Consider the following 15,515-nt stretch of genomic DNA (forward strand, 5'->3'; position numbering starts at 1 on the left):
GAGCCATTTCTGCCCAGTTCAACATAAGCTGTGCTCTTCCCCCAACTAGCCCATAGTGGCTCGATTTAAACCATTTTGCAGTTAACTCAGTCCCTGTAGGTACTTGAGGATAGGACTCATGTTTTGTTTACTTTTGACTAACAATTATTTGGAAGTTAAGCAGTCTGCTTTAAATTTAACTAGTATTTATCTTTAAGGTTATCAAATGCTTACCTGGACACATATTTCTCTAATTATCAAAATACAGTACATTTAGCTTTCCTCAAGGGCAATAAGGAATTTTAAATGCCTGTGCCCCACCTTCCCTGCAATATGCATCAATCTTTGCTATATTAACATGAGAACATTGAGACAGTTACTGCAGTGGCCTTCTAATGGGTCTCCTTGACATTTTTATTTTATTTTTTTTAGAGAGAGAGAGTGTGTGTGCAGGGGCGGGGAGGGGTGCATGGGGAGGTGGAGAGGGAGAGAGAGAGAGAATCTTAACCAGGCTCCATGCCCAGCGTGGAGCCTGTCACATGGCTCCTCTGACGACCCTGGGATCCTGACCTGAGGTGAAATCAAGAGTCTGATGCTTAACTGACTGAGCCACCCAGGCACCCCTCCCTGACACTTATCTATATAACTGCAGAGTGATCTTTCCCCCACCCCCGGCTTTACTGAGATATAACTGACATATAATGTGTAATTTTAAGGTGTACACATGATGATTTGATTTTCTTATATATTGCAAAATGATAACCACAGGAGGGTTAGTTAACATTTCCCTCACCTCACATAATTATCATTTCTTTTAGGTGGTGAGAAATTTTAGATCTACTCTCTTAGTCACTTTCAAGTATATAGTATAGTAAGTATTGTTAACTATAGTCAACATACTGTACAATTAGATGCCTAGAACTTATTCATCTTATAACTGGAAGTTTGTATCCTTTGACCAACATCTCCCCATTTCCCCCACCCTGTGGCAAGCACCGTTTCACTCTCTTTTTTCAAAGCTAAGTAAGATCATGTCACTCCCCTGCTTATATTTCTGCATTGGTTTTCCAACTGCCATAGAATAAAATCCAAAGTCCTTAATGACTACATTGCCCAATGCTATGTGAACCTTGGATATTCCACTGCTGTAGATTTGTATAATACGCTCACTCACTGCACTTCTCTCAGTGGCCTCCCTGCTGTTGTTGTAACATGGCAAACTCTCTCCTACCTCCAGTATTTGGAACTTTCCAAAAACTCTTCTCTAGGACTTTTAAAGCTTTGTTCTCCCATTTCGGTCAGGTTTCTGCTCTTTAGAAGGACTTTCTTGAGCCCACCTATCAAAAATTTCAACTGTCTTCTATCCTGACCTTCTTCTATTTTCTCCGAGTGCTCATCACTACCTGACACTCATTTAACATTTCTCTCATCCATTAGATAGCATCAGCAAAGCAGGATACGGTCTGCCTTGTCTACTCTTATTTCCCCTATATTTAGAAGAGTTTCTGCACATAATAGGTCCTCAGTAAATTTTTGTTGAGGTTATATGGGTTTGTATTCAATTATGTTAATCTAATAGTCTCAATGCTCAACACCAGTTCTTTATTTTTTTTTATATTTTGATCACTTGAATTGTATCATCGATCCTTTTTTTTTCCAAGAAGAGTGTTTAGCTGCAATATTTTCCAAGTTCTTATAACATAGGAATGTCTTCTGTTGCTTTCATAGTAGAACAATAAATTGGTTGATGTGGAATATTCAGTTCACAAAATTTTTCCGTTGAAATTCTGTGTTGCCCTCTGGCATTCAGTTATTCAGAAGAGAAATTTGAGGACAGCTCAACTTTTGTTCTTTCATAGGTAACCTTTTTGTTTCTGCCTGAGTGCTAATACCTCATTTTGGGTCATTTTTTTCTTTGCTTTTCTTGGGTTCATGAAGTTAGTCCTTTTATTCATGGGCTTGAATAATATTTCAGTTCAGAAAGATTTTTTAAATCTTTTTTTGGGTAAGAACTCTTAAGATTCACTCTCAGCGTATTTCAAGTATAAAATACAGAATTATTAATTATAGTCCCTTTCTGTACATTAGATCCCCAGAACTTATTCATCTAATAACTGTGAGTTTGTACCCCTTGACCATTATCTTCCCATTTCCATTTCCTCTAACCCTTGGCAACCAACCCTTTTACTCACTGTTTCTATGAATTTAACATTTTTTTTAGAGTCCACATATAAGTGATACCATACACTATTTGTCTTTCTCTCTCTAGCTTATTTCACTAAGCATAATGCCCTCCAATTTCATCCATGTTGTCACAAATGACAGAACTTCCTTCTTTTCTAGGGCTGAACAATATTACACACACACACACACACATATACACATACCACATTTTTGTTTTTCATTAATCTGTCAATGGATACTTTGGTTGTTTCCATATCATGACTATTGTGAATAATGTTGCAATGAACATGGCAGTGCGCAGACTTCCTCGAGATAGTGCTTTTATTTCCTTTGGGTGTACACCAGAAGTGGGATTGCTGGATCAGATGGTAGTTCTGTTTTTAATTTTTTGATGAATCTCCACACTGTTTTTCATAATGACTGTAAAGTTTACATTTCTACCAGCAGTGCACAAGGATTCCTTTTTCACCAAAACCTTGCCTAATTTTTTATCTCTTGTCTTTTTTTTTTTTTTTTTTTAAGATTTTTACTCATTTATTTGACAGAGAGACACAGTGAGAGAGGGAACAAAAGCAGGGGGAGTGGGAGAGGAGCAGGCTTCCTGCCGAGCAAGGAGCCCGATGTGGGGCTGCATCCCAGGACCCTGGGATCATGACCTGAGCCAAGGTCAGATGCCCAATGACTGAGCCATCCAGGTACCCCTATCTCTTGTCTTTTTGATAATAGACATTCTCCAAGGTGTAAGGCATCTGATAATCTGATTGTGCTCTTAATTTGTATTTCCTTGATGATTAGTGATAGTGAATATCTTTTTACATACATGTTGGCCATTTTTATGTCTTTGGAAAAATATCTCTCTAGGTTCTTTGCCATTTTCTAATTGGGTTATTTGTATTTTTTCTATTAATATATTAGAGTTCCTTATATATTTTGCTATTAACCCCTTATTGGATATATGGTTTGTAAATATTTTCTCCCATTCTGTAAGTTGCCTTTTCATTTTGTTGATGGTTTTTTTGGCTTTGCAGAAACTTTTGAGTTTGATGTAGTCTTACTTGTTTATTTTTGCTTTTGTCACCTGTGTTTTGGTGTCATATTGAAAAAGACTGATGTCAAGTCAAGCATACTGCCTATGTTTTTTTCTAGGATACTTATGGTTTCAGATCTTATGTTTAAGTCTTCAATCTATTTTGGGTTGATTTTTGTTTATGGTTTAGGACAGAGGTCCAATTTCATTTTTGCATGTGGATATTCAGTTTTCCCACCACCATTTATTGAAGAGTCAGTCCTTTTCCCATTGTGTATTCTTGGTGCCTTTTATAAATAGTTGATTATACATACATGAGTTTATTTCTTGTCTTTTTATTCTGTTCCATTGATCTATGTGTCTGTTTTTAGGCCAATATGATATTGTTTTGATTACTAAAGCTTTGTAATATAGTTTGAAATCAAAACTGTGATGCCTCCAGCTTTCTCTTCTTCCTCAAGATTTCTTTAGCTATTTGGAGTCTTCTGTGGTTCTATACAAATTTTAGGATTTTTTTCTATTTCTGTGAAAAATGCCATTGAAATTTTATGGAGATCGCATTGAATCTGTAGATCACTTTGGATACTATGGACGTTTTAATAATATTAATTCATCTAATCCATGAAAATGAGCCATATTCCATTTATTTCTGTCTTCTTCAATTTCTTTCATCAATATCTTACAGTTTTCAGTGTACAGATTTTTGCTTCCTTGGTTAAAATTATTTCTAAGTATTTTATTCTTTGTGATGCTATTGTAAATTGGATTTTTTTCTATTTATATTTCAGGTAGTTCATTGTTAGTACATAGAAACACAACTGATTTTTGAATGTTGATTTTGTATACTGCAATTTTATGAATTTGTTTATTAGTTATAACAGTTTTTGGTGTAGTCTTTAGGGTTTCTATATATAAGATCATGGTATCTGCAAACAATTTTACTTCCTTTCAAATTTGATGCCTTTTCTTTCTTTTTTTATTTTTACTTAATTTCTCTGGCTAGATATACAGTATTACGTTGAATAGAAGTGGCAGAGGTGGACACCTTTGTCTTGTTCCTAATCTTAAAGGAAAAGCCTTCAACTTGCCAACATTGAGTATGATATTAGCTGTGGGTTTGTCATATATGGCCTTTATTAGGTTGAAGTACATTTTGTCTGCGTATGACTTATTGGGAGGGATTTTTTCTAATCATGAAAGGATGTTGAATTTTGTCAAAGACTTTTCCTACATCTACTGAGATGATCATGTGATTTTTATTCTTAATTTTGTTGTGTAGTGTGTCACATTTACTGATTTGTGCATGTTGACCTATTCTTGCATCCCAAGGATAAATCCCACTTGATCATGGTGTATAATCCTCTTAATGTACTGTTGAATGCAGTTTGCTAATATTTTGTCAAGTATTTTTGCTTCTATATTTCTCAAGAATATTAACCTATAATTTTCTTTTCTTGTAGTGTCCTTGTCTGGCTTTGGTATTAGGGTAGTGCTGGCCTCATAAAATGAGTTTGGAAATGTTCCCTCTTTTTCAATTATGTGAAAGAGTTTGAGAAAGATTGGTATTAATTTTTCCTTTGATGTTTGGTAGAGTCCACCAATGAAGACATCTGATCCTGGACTATTTTTTTGGGAGATTTTTTTGGGGGGGAGAGATTTTTATTATTGATTCAATCTCATTACTATTTATTGATCTGTTCAAGTTTTTTGTTTCTTCATGATTCAGTCTTGGTAGAGCATATGTTTCTAGGAATTTATCCATTTCTTCTAGGTTATCCAATTTGCTGACATATAATTGTTCATAGTAGTTTTTATGATCCTTTGTATTTCTGTGGTATTATGTGTAAACTTTAGTTAGATTAACTAAGAAAAAATCTGTGAAAACATAAATAAAATCAGATTTTTTTTTCTTGTTTAATCTTGAGTTATTGCCTACTGTCAGTTTTTCAGAATTTTTGCCAGGGTATACTCATAAGTCTCAGGCTTGGTAACTAATCTGTCTTCTATAGAACTTTTTCTTTTATAATTTTATTCTTTTTAAAAAGTTCTATTTGGAAAACCAGTGATTCAGTTCCTTGCAATGTGAATAAATTCTGTTTCTTTTGTCTCCAGGTGAACTTTAATTTATTTAATTTTTAAAATTCCTTTTCAATTTGTCATTATTTTTATCAATTCCACTTTCATTCTTTCTCAAAATTAATTTCTTATCAATTATAGTATCTCTTTCATAGAGGAATATATTTGCATGTGTTCCAATGGACTGAATAAATATTTTATAGAATAATTTTATTTCCTTTTGGTTAAAATTTTCAGAAATATGTATATATTTGGAATGTTTAGGATAATGTTCCTTTTCTATTATACTACAAAAACTTTTACAAGGCTTTGCAGTTTTTAGATACAGAAAGATATGTCCAGAAAAATAAGCTCTACTGTTTGTTCAACGTAAGTGTGACTTTAGACCCTCTTGCTGTGTCCTTGTGCTAGAAAGTTTTGGGTTTTTTTGTTTTTTTGTTTTTTTTTGTTTTTTGTTTGTTTGGTTTTTTTTAAGATTTTATTTATTTGACAGAGAGAGACACAGCAAGAGAGGGAACACAAGCAGGGGGAGTGGGAGAGGGAGAAGTAGGCTTCCTGCCGAGCAGGGAGCCTGATGTGGGGCTCGATCCCAGGACCCTGGGATCATGACCTGAGACAAAGACAGATGCTTAACGACTGAGCCACCTACGTGCACAGAAAGTTTTGTTTTGTTTTGGTATTTTTTTTCTTTTAGAACTGCAGCTGGAGGATGGACAAGTATATGTCTCACTTCAATGTCTAATCCCTATCATGGATTTTTCTAGGTAGTTCTACATTGAGGTGGAATTATTTCCTTTGCTAAATATAGAGTTCCTTGTTTATGTCTTAACTTCAGATAGAACAGCAGTTCTTCATGTAAATGTTGTATGTAAAGAACACAACTAATATAGATGTTTTTGATAATAGTGTATTTCCCAGCTCTTCTCATTTGAGTAAATAGCAGTTGCTTATGCCAACAATCTGGGAGTTGTCATTAATTCTCTCTACTTCACACTCAATCTACTTTCCTCTTCATTTATTCTGCCAGTGCTTTCTTGGCCTTCTTTCTGTTTCTTGACCTGGCTAAGGCCATTCTTTACAACCTTAAGGATGGAATGCTAATGTCTTGCCACAAAAGGTTTTAAGAAATGTAGTTAAGATATCACAAACAGAAAAATCTAAAAGACAAGATTTGAGAAGAAAGATCACATGTTTATTATTTAATATCTATTAACTTACACAGTTATAAACAAGGGATAGTAATTAGCAGGCCAATTTACTGTTATCACATACAATAATTTCCAAACCAATGAAGGGATAAGACTATGAAACCATATGGTATGCATATTATAAGGTAACCTGTTCCAATCTTTTGAGTTGCTATTACTGCTTTTGACACAGCTACAGGAAATAAAAAGGCTACTGGAATGCAGACCAGGAAAAAGTATTCCCACAAGGCTTTGCAAAATGAAATTTGCAATCCCTGAGTGGAAACAGATTTCTAAGAACTAAGCTTTTTATCCTCTATAGCTGAGATGATTCTGTTAAAAAATAAAATATATTTATGCATTTGACCACATTTCGTAGTTGGTTTTTTTTAATATGTTAGAGAAAAAGAATATTTGCACAGAATTTTATAATGCAGTACCTAAAGTTTAGTTTGAAAAACAGTATCATGACAACATAATGTGGTGTTGGCACTTGAGATCGAAGTGTTTCATTATATTGTACTTGAAGTGTACCATCCTAGCTTTCTTCTCAACATAAAGGAGCAAAATTCCTGATTACTTGGTTATCTACTGCTGTGTAACAAACTACTTAATGGCTTAAAACAATAACCATTTTATTTGTGTATACTTCTGTGGGTCAGGAATTGAGAAATGACACAGCAGAGAAAGCATATCTTTGTTCCATGTGATTGCTGGAGTTAAAAGATCCAAGATGTCTTCTCTGGTCACATGTCTTAACTTCAACTAAGAAAGCTTGAAAAGCTTGGGCTGGTTGGAAAAGTTCAAATAGACCTAGAATCTCTGTGCTGGCTATCATGTGGGTTTCTTGGTTCAACTCTATGTAGTTTCAAGGTCTCCCCCTATCCAAATGGGCTCTCTATGATCCATATTGTCTCTCCAACAGAGTGGCTGAAATTTAGGGTGAATGCAAAAGCAGATACTACAGTGCCTAAGGTTTAGACCTAAAACTAGCACAGTGTCACTTTCACTGCATTTTATTGGTTAAAGCAATAGAAAAATCATAGGGAACTTCATAAGGGTATGAATATCAGGGAGTATGATTTTTTTTTTTTTTGAAAATCATCAAAGTAATAGTCTTTCAAAATTTACTCTCTAGGGGGTGCCTGGGTGGCTCAGTTGGTTGGGCGTCTGCCTTTGGTTCAGGTCATGATCCTGGGGTCCTGGGATCAAACCCCTTGTCTGCCTCCCTGTTCAGCAGGGAGTCTGCTTCTGCCTCTGCCCCTCCCCCTGCTCGTGCTCTCTCTCTGAAATAAATAAATAAAATCTTAAGAAAAATTTACCCTCTTGCCCCAGTAACTCACAATCAACACACAACTAAAATATACTCTCCCAAGATGCCCAGAGACACATCCAATTATGACATCAGGCTCAGTCTTGTAATCCAAGATCTTGTCATGTAAAGCAGATGCAGGTGTGAATGAAAGATCTTTGACATAACTTCTCCTACTCTGAAGACCTGTGAGTTAAAGAGAAAACGTATCTGTTCTCCATACTCCCAAAAGATAGTGACGAGTTTGGGATGGTAAAATTGTAATATTCCCTCCCATTTAAAAGATGGGTTAAATAGAGCTAAAATGATAAGTAGAATTAAGACTATAGTGGATGCTAATGGTGTCCCTTCGACACCTCTTTCACTGAGGTAGTGTCTATCTTCAACGTGCTATGAGTGTTGACTCACAGCTGTCTAACACTATCAGCTGACACATCTGAATGGTACAATATGTATCAGAACCGGTGGATCCCATTGTCGTGTGTTTCAGGGGAATTTGTACTTTCAGTCCTTACAACCAAAATCTTTATGGTTTAGTTTCAATTCCTAGAAGAGGGACACTTTTACCAGGAGACACAGTAAGAGTGTCACTGCACTTAGAACTATGGCTTCTACCTGTTGACTTTGATCTCCTGATGCCAGTAGAATGAAAGAAACAAAAAGGAATTATTATTGTCAGGGGTCGTTAAAGCTGATCATCATAGGAAAGTAGGACTGCTACAAGATATGGGGGAAAAGAGGAATACACTTGACACTTACATGATCCATTTGACATCTATTCCCACTTTTAATTGTTAATAGATGAATAAAGCAATCATGATCTGGTAAGTGTGTGGTGACCAGGGTCTCAGATCCCTCAGAAAGGGGGGGGAGTCTGTGTAACTATAGTAGATGCTGTTATTGTCTCTCCCAGATCCTGCTTCCCTTTTGCTCCTTCTCCCATGAATTTCTTATTCTCAGGTTCTACTTTTAGGGTAAGCAAACTTAGAGGCAGACAAGTTTTGGGTTTAGTCCCAGTTTATCAGTTGTTGGTTAATTTTATATAATTTACTAGATCAACCTGACCCTGCTTTCTCCTCAATATCAGAATTAATTTTCTCATAAGGTTTTTGTAAAGATTAAGGAAGTTAATGAAAATAATTTTGCTGGCATCATGGTACAGTTGGAAGAATGGCAGACAGAATAGGTATTCAAAAGTTTCACCTAATATTATCATTGTATTTTTCTTCTCCCCTGGCATACCTTGAGCCATGACTTTTTGGGGGGTTACACATCAAACATTAATTTCACATAGAATTGTTTCTACAAGGAAATGTGCTAAATCTGATTATCTTTCTATACCCAACCCAAACACTAATCAACAAATGGAAACCATGGATGTATTCTTGGGAAATATAATTATATTGTTGTTACTGATATATGCCTCTGTCTCTTTCATCAGGCTATGAGCTTCTTTTGTGAAGAACCCTTTATTATTGAGCATTTTTTAAATAATTTGTTTGAAATAAAATGTTTAATATATGTCATATTTAACTTTTATATTTTGATTTTCACATGTATCTCTAGGCATATACTTCTATATGGATGGAAATTCTATAGATTAACTTACTTATTGAATTATATGATTATCTTTTACATTATTTTATCATAATTTTAGCTATCTGAGCTTGAATCAATCTGCCTAATATCTATGTCAAAGAAGACTCATAATTTTAAATCTCAACTGCTCATCATTTTCAAAACCTTGGCAGTAATGATTTGACATGTGTCCTATATGAAACATTACTACTTAAGTAACTTTTGGACATAAATGGTTTTATATATAACTCTAAAATAGAGTTAAATTTAAAAATGGAAATCTTTAACTAAATAATAGAAATAGGACATTACTATTCAGCTTTACCTACCACAAGGCAGAATTTAGACAAGCTTATAGTAATTAATTTAGGCTCTTCTCTCACAATCCAGTTTAACGAAATTTTTTTTTTGAAAGAAATCTTGCAGTTACATTATGCTGAGTGAATCACAAGCTATTAAAATTGCCTACTAGAAATACAGTAGTTTATATAGAATAGTCAGTTTTTCCCAGTGTCTAAGCCAATTCTTGGGAGTGTCATTAGATTCTTTTGGAAGCTGTAGTAGACTTAATATTAAATCATCACTTCACTGCAGCAAATGGTATTTACTGTGGCAATTTTTAAAAATTACATTAAAAAGTCTTATATCATTAACTTGTAAAAAAGTAGCATATAAACCAGAAGAAATTGCTCAGTGGTTAATATTTACTGAATATATATAATGCACAGTGTTATATAAAATATGTGGTATTTGTTTATAATTTATTTGGTGAATAAATACATATGAATACAACTAAACAAAATTTATGTATTATAAACTATATATATATATATATATATATATATATATATAATTTAAAGAGAATGGTATATTCAAAATAAGATTGGATGAGTTTTTAGAAAGCATTTGGAATCTTACAAATGGATAAGAAAAAGATGAACTCAGTAGAAAATGGGCCAAGTATATGAACAAGTTATACAGAATATAGTAAAAGGGTAACAAACAGAAACATATTTCAATTGTTAGTGAAATGTATATTAGAATAAAGTAACACAACATTTTTGCATGTTGGTTTTGTAAAAATTGAAATGAAAAGGACAAGTAATCCTTACAACTAGATGATTTTTAGAAAAATGGGTACTTTCATACATGCTGATGGTAATATGAATTGCTTTGTTCTTTGGGAAAGTAAATTGGCAATAACTATTAAAATTAAAATCGTTGGACTTCCACTCCCAGATGATACAATAATTGGTACAGGACTAGATCCCAACCATAAACTAAAAACTAAACAATATATATTAAGCCACTATTTATAAACATTGTGAAACAGTCAACCTAATACTTGGATCCCTTTGAAGAAGGGCAACCACACAGGCTATGCACATATGATTTCTGTCTAGAAGCAGTTTTTTTAGACTATGATACACAGAAGTAGAGCCCATGTAGAGCACAGAGGTCTTACTGGGGGCACAGATTGTATTACAGAGCTTCTGAGCAGCTGTAATTAGTGGGGTAGAAAGGAGAGATTTGCAAAAAGAACCTCCAAAAATCTGCCCCATGTGTTTAGCTGAATACTGTACACAGACATTGTGATGACAGAGATGTTGGAATTAAAAGACAAGGACCTTAAGTTGTCTAGAGGGGAGGGGGGTGGGGGGATGGGTTAGCCTGGTGATGGGTATTAAAGAGGGCACGTTCTGCATGGAGCACTGGGTATTATATGCAAACAATGAATCATGGAACACTACATCAAAAACTAATGATGTTAGGTATGGTGGTTAACAGAACATAAAAAATGTCTGTTCATGTCTTCTGCCCATTTCTTGATTGGATTCTTTGTTCTTTTGGTGTTGAGTTTGATGAGTTCTTTATAGATTTTGGATACTAGCCCTTTATCTGATATGTCATTTGCAAATTTCTCCAAAGAAGACATCCAAATGGCCAACAGACACATGAAAAAGTGTTCAATATCGCTCGGCATCAGGGAAATCCAAATCAAAACCTCAATGAGATACCACCTCACACCAGTCAGAATGGCTAAAATTAACAAGTCAGGAAATGACAGATGTTGGCGGGGATGCGGAGAAAGGGGAACCCTCCTACACTGTTGGTGGGAATGCAAGCTGGTGCAGCCACTCTGGAAAACAGTATGGAGGTTCCTCAAAAAGTTGAAAATAGAGCTACCATATGATCCAGCAATTGCACTCCTGGGTATTTACCCCAAAGATACAAAAGTAGGGACCCGAAAGGCTACGTGCACCCCGATGTTTATAGCAGCAATGTCCACAATAGCCAAACTGTGGAAAGAGCCAAGATGTCCATCAACAGATGAATGGATAAAGAAGATGTGGTATATATATGCAATGGAATATTATGCAGCCATCAAAAGGAATAAGATCTTGCCATTTGCAACGACGTGGATGGAACTGGAGGGTATTATGCTGAGCGAAATAAGTCAAACAGAGAAAGACATGTATCATATGACCTCACTGATATGAGGAATTCTTAATCTCAGGAAACAAACTGAGGGTTGCTGGAGTGGGGGGTGGGGTGGGAGGGATGGGGTGACTGGGTGATGGACACTGGGGAGGGTATGTGTTCTGGTAAGCGCTGTGAATTGTGCAGGACTGTTGAATCTCAGATCTGTACCTCTGAAACAAATAATGCAATATATGTTAAGAAAGAAAAAAAGAAGAAGAAGAATGTAGCAGGAGGGGAAGAATGAAGGGGGGGAAATCGGAGGGGGAGAAGAACCATGAGAGACGATGGACTCTGAAAAACAAACTGGGGGTTCTAGAGGGGAGGGGGTTGGGAGGATGGGTTAGCCTGGTGATGGGTATTGAGGAGGGCACGTTCTGCATGGAGCACTGGGTGTTATGCACAAACAATGAATCATGGAACACTATATCTAAAACTAATGATGTAATGTATGGGGATTAACATAACAATAAAAAAAATTAAAAAAAAATAAATTAAAAAAAAACAGAACATAAAAAAAAAAACTTGCCAACTTGCAGGGTCAAAAAAAAAAAAAAAGACAAGACCTTAAAACAACTATTAAAAATATGCTTATGGATTTAAAAGAAAGGGGGATGTATTGAGTAGAAAAATATGGAGTATCAGTAAAGAAGTGGAATCTGAAAAAAAAACAAAAGGAAATTTTGGAACTGAAAAATAATAGTATCTGAAATGTAAAAACACGGATGGGTTAAAAACCTGTTGGACTTCTCAAAAAACAAAAACAGTGACTTTGAAGATAATGCAATAGAAAGTGACCAAAGTAAAGTTTGATAAGAACAAAAAAATAGACTTTAAAATATGTAAATCCTCAATGGCCTGACACAATATCAGGTGGTCTAAGTTATGGACAGTTGGAATTCCAGAAGAAGAGATAGAAATGATCTAGAGTAGGTATCAATTACTTATAACAAGAAGACTTATCTGGAGATTTGATTGTATAGTTATTTATCTTCTAGAAAAATAGAGAGATAAAATGTTTCCTAGCTGTATATAAAACAAAATAGTTTGTGAAACCAGATTCCACTTTCACATACACCAGGAATTCTGATCATACAAAATACTTAACAATTTTAAAACACCTTATACATTTTATTTCTTTGTACCATTACATTTGTTTCCCTTGTCTTCTCTGAGAAACTTATTTACATTTCAAGACACAGTTCTAAATATTGAGAACAAGCAATATTTGGTAAATCAGCATGTTTTTATCAGTTGAATTATTGAAATAAAATTTGTTGAAAATATATTTATAGGGGCACCTAAGTGGCTCAGTTGGTTAAGTTTCCGACTCTTGGTTTCAGCTCAGGTCATGATCTCGGGGGTCCTGGGATCGAGCCCCACACCAGGCTCCCCGCTCAACAGGGAGTCTGCTTGTCTCCCTTTCTCTCTGCCCTCCCCCAGCTCGTGCTCTCTCACCCTCTAAAATAAATAATCAGTCTTTAAAAAATATATGATTACAACTGTCCATAGAGATCAATAATAATAAACAATCAATAATTTGGTAGATGAAACAATTGCAGATGGTCATTGACATAGGATCTTTGGGAAGGTTAAAAAAACGGCTGTAGTGAGGTGGGGAAGAGCCATGGGCCCTCTGGAGGTAATTAGCTCTAAATTTTTAAATCCAGCATACCTGCATATTTACTTGTTTTACTAAGGGTTAATTATTCAATTGGTCAGAACAGGGAAAGAGAAACAGAAAATGATAAAGTTAAATTTAAGAAACAGACCCCAGCCTAAAACTCTCCTTTCCATAAAAACAAAACAAAACAAACACACACACACACAAAACTGTGGTAAACCCACTCAAGAAACGCCAACATATATCTAAGTAGGAACTCCTTTTAAAAATGTTGCTTCAAGTCTTAAAATCATTTGGTAACACATACTGAGTTTATCCAGTCTTTGAGGAGAAAAATTTTTTGGAATCTCGTAGAATTAATGCATTATGACATGTGACATTCCTCCCCATTCTGCAAAATTCAAAATACTGACAACAAGAAAGGAAACTAAGTCCAATTTTAAGAGTCTCAAAACCATATATTCAAATAAATGAATTTATGAATTCAACTGTCAGTTCAACTCTCTCAATTGCTGCTTTTAGCTTGTCTGGGAGTATGTTAACTGTGCTGTTTATTTTCATGTGAAGGACAAGCTAAATATTCAAACTACTATCATTTCCCAGAAAAAAAAAAAAAAGAATATGAAATGGTGAATAATGAATAAGAGTCTAAATGCAGTAAACCTTAGGACAGAAACATTTGCTCTCCACAAATAAAGACGGTAAATGTGGTAGACTATGTATATATGGAACAACAGTTCTTTCAAAGTTTGCACACGTCCCTCTCTCTACTTTCATGAATAGTTTCATTCATTTCAGTGTGGCCTGTTTGTATGTGTGCATGTGTGTGTGAGTTCTGGAAAGCTAGTCTGTTCTACCCAAGTCCAGCTGCATGTAGCAAATGTTTTGAGATGTCTAAATTTGTATAATTCCATTCAGTACTTTGTAATGAAATAATTCAGCCCAATGTGTGAAAACAGGAATAGAGGAAAGAAAGCAAATAAATCATGATATGAATTCTATTCAAACTAAAATATAAAATAATAGAAGATGGCAAGTGTGAGAGACATATTAAGATTAATGTTTTAATCTCATTTTAATGAAAATTAAAATATCACACTTTAATACTTCAGACAAGAAAGGTCTATCAGGAAGTGAGCAGATAAACCAGATATTTCCCAGCTCACATATTCTACTATGAGACTAAAGCTTATGTTTAAACAACTTAATTTGTTTCTTCTTTACACTGTGATGCATTAGCCATCATATGAAGCTTTTAAATTATATTTTAATCTTTATGATTACATAAAAAAGAGCAAGCTATATGAAGGCTAGCATAAAAAATGAACAGGATAATTGTGTAATTTAATCTAAATAATAGGTTAGCTATTTAAATTTTTGTTATTTTATTAGGTTTACATGACAATAATATTAAAAATTAAAATCTATAAGCAAACATTTTTTCTGAATTAAGTATCAGAATTTTGAAGCATAAATGGTTAGAACTAAGAAGTCCCCAATGCTATAGTCATGGCAGTGTGGTGGTCTTTGGGGAGGCACTCTTCGTGGTTGGAACTCAACTTTTCATTATAAATTGAAGTTACAGGACTATATGATTTCAAGATCTTTTCTTCTTTGCAATTTTTGTACTATGAATTTATTCCTATCATTTAAAGGGAAATACACAAAACATTTATTAGAAAATAAACTTTCAAAGGAAATGGTCAGTGTTCCAAATATTTGGTTCATTTAAATCATGCATACAATATTTTAACCAGGTTTTTTTTTATAAAATCTGAGAAATAACTTTATTCTTCCAATGTTCCAAATTATTCATTAGAGTTTCTGTCCTTTTGTCTGTGCTTAACTTGGAAGCTAATTTGAGCAAGCAGAAAAACAAAGTTAAACAGATAAGGCAAATTGGGAAATGCATATAGCATTAAAGTTTGATGCTCTCACAGATACTCTCTTTGAAATTTACACACTCATCATGTCTGTGTAGGTGTGGCTAGATATGTAGGTGCCAAACTTTCTGGAGAATATCTAAGATAAAACTTATTAAAACTCATTTAAAGGGAAGAGAAAATT

The sequence above is a fragment of the Halichoerus grypus genome, chromosome 5 (assembly GCF_964656455.1).
Source record: "Halichoerus grypus chromosome 5, mHalGry1.hap1.1, whole genome shotgun sequence".
Taxonomy (NCBI): domain Eukaryota; kingdom Metazoa; phylum Chordata; class Mammalia; order Carnivora; family Phocidae; genus Halichoerus; species Halichoerus grypus.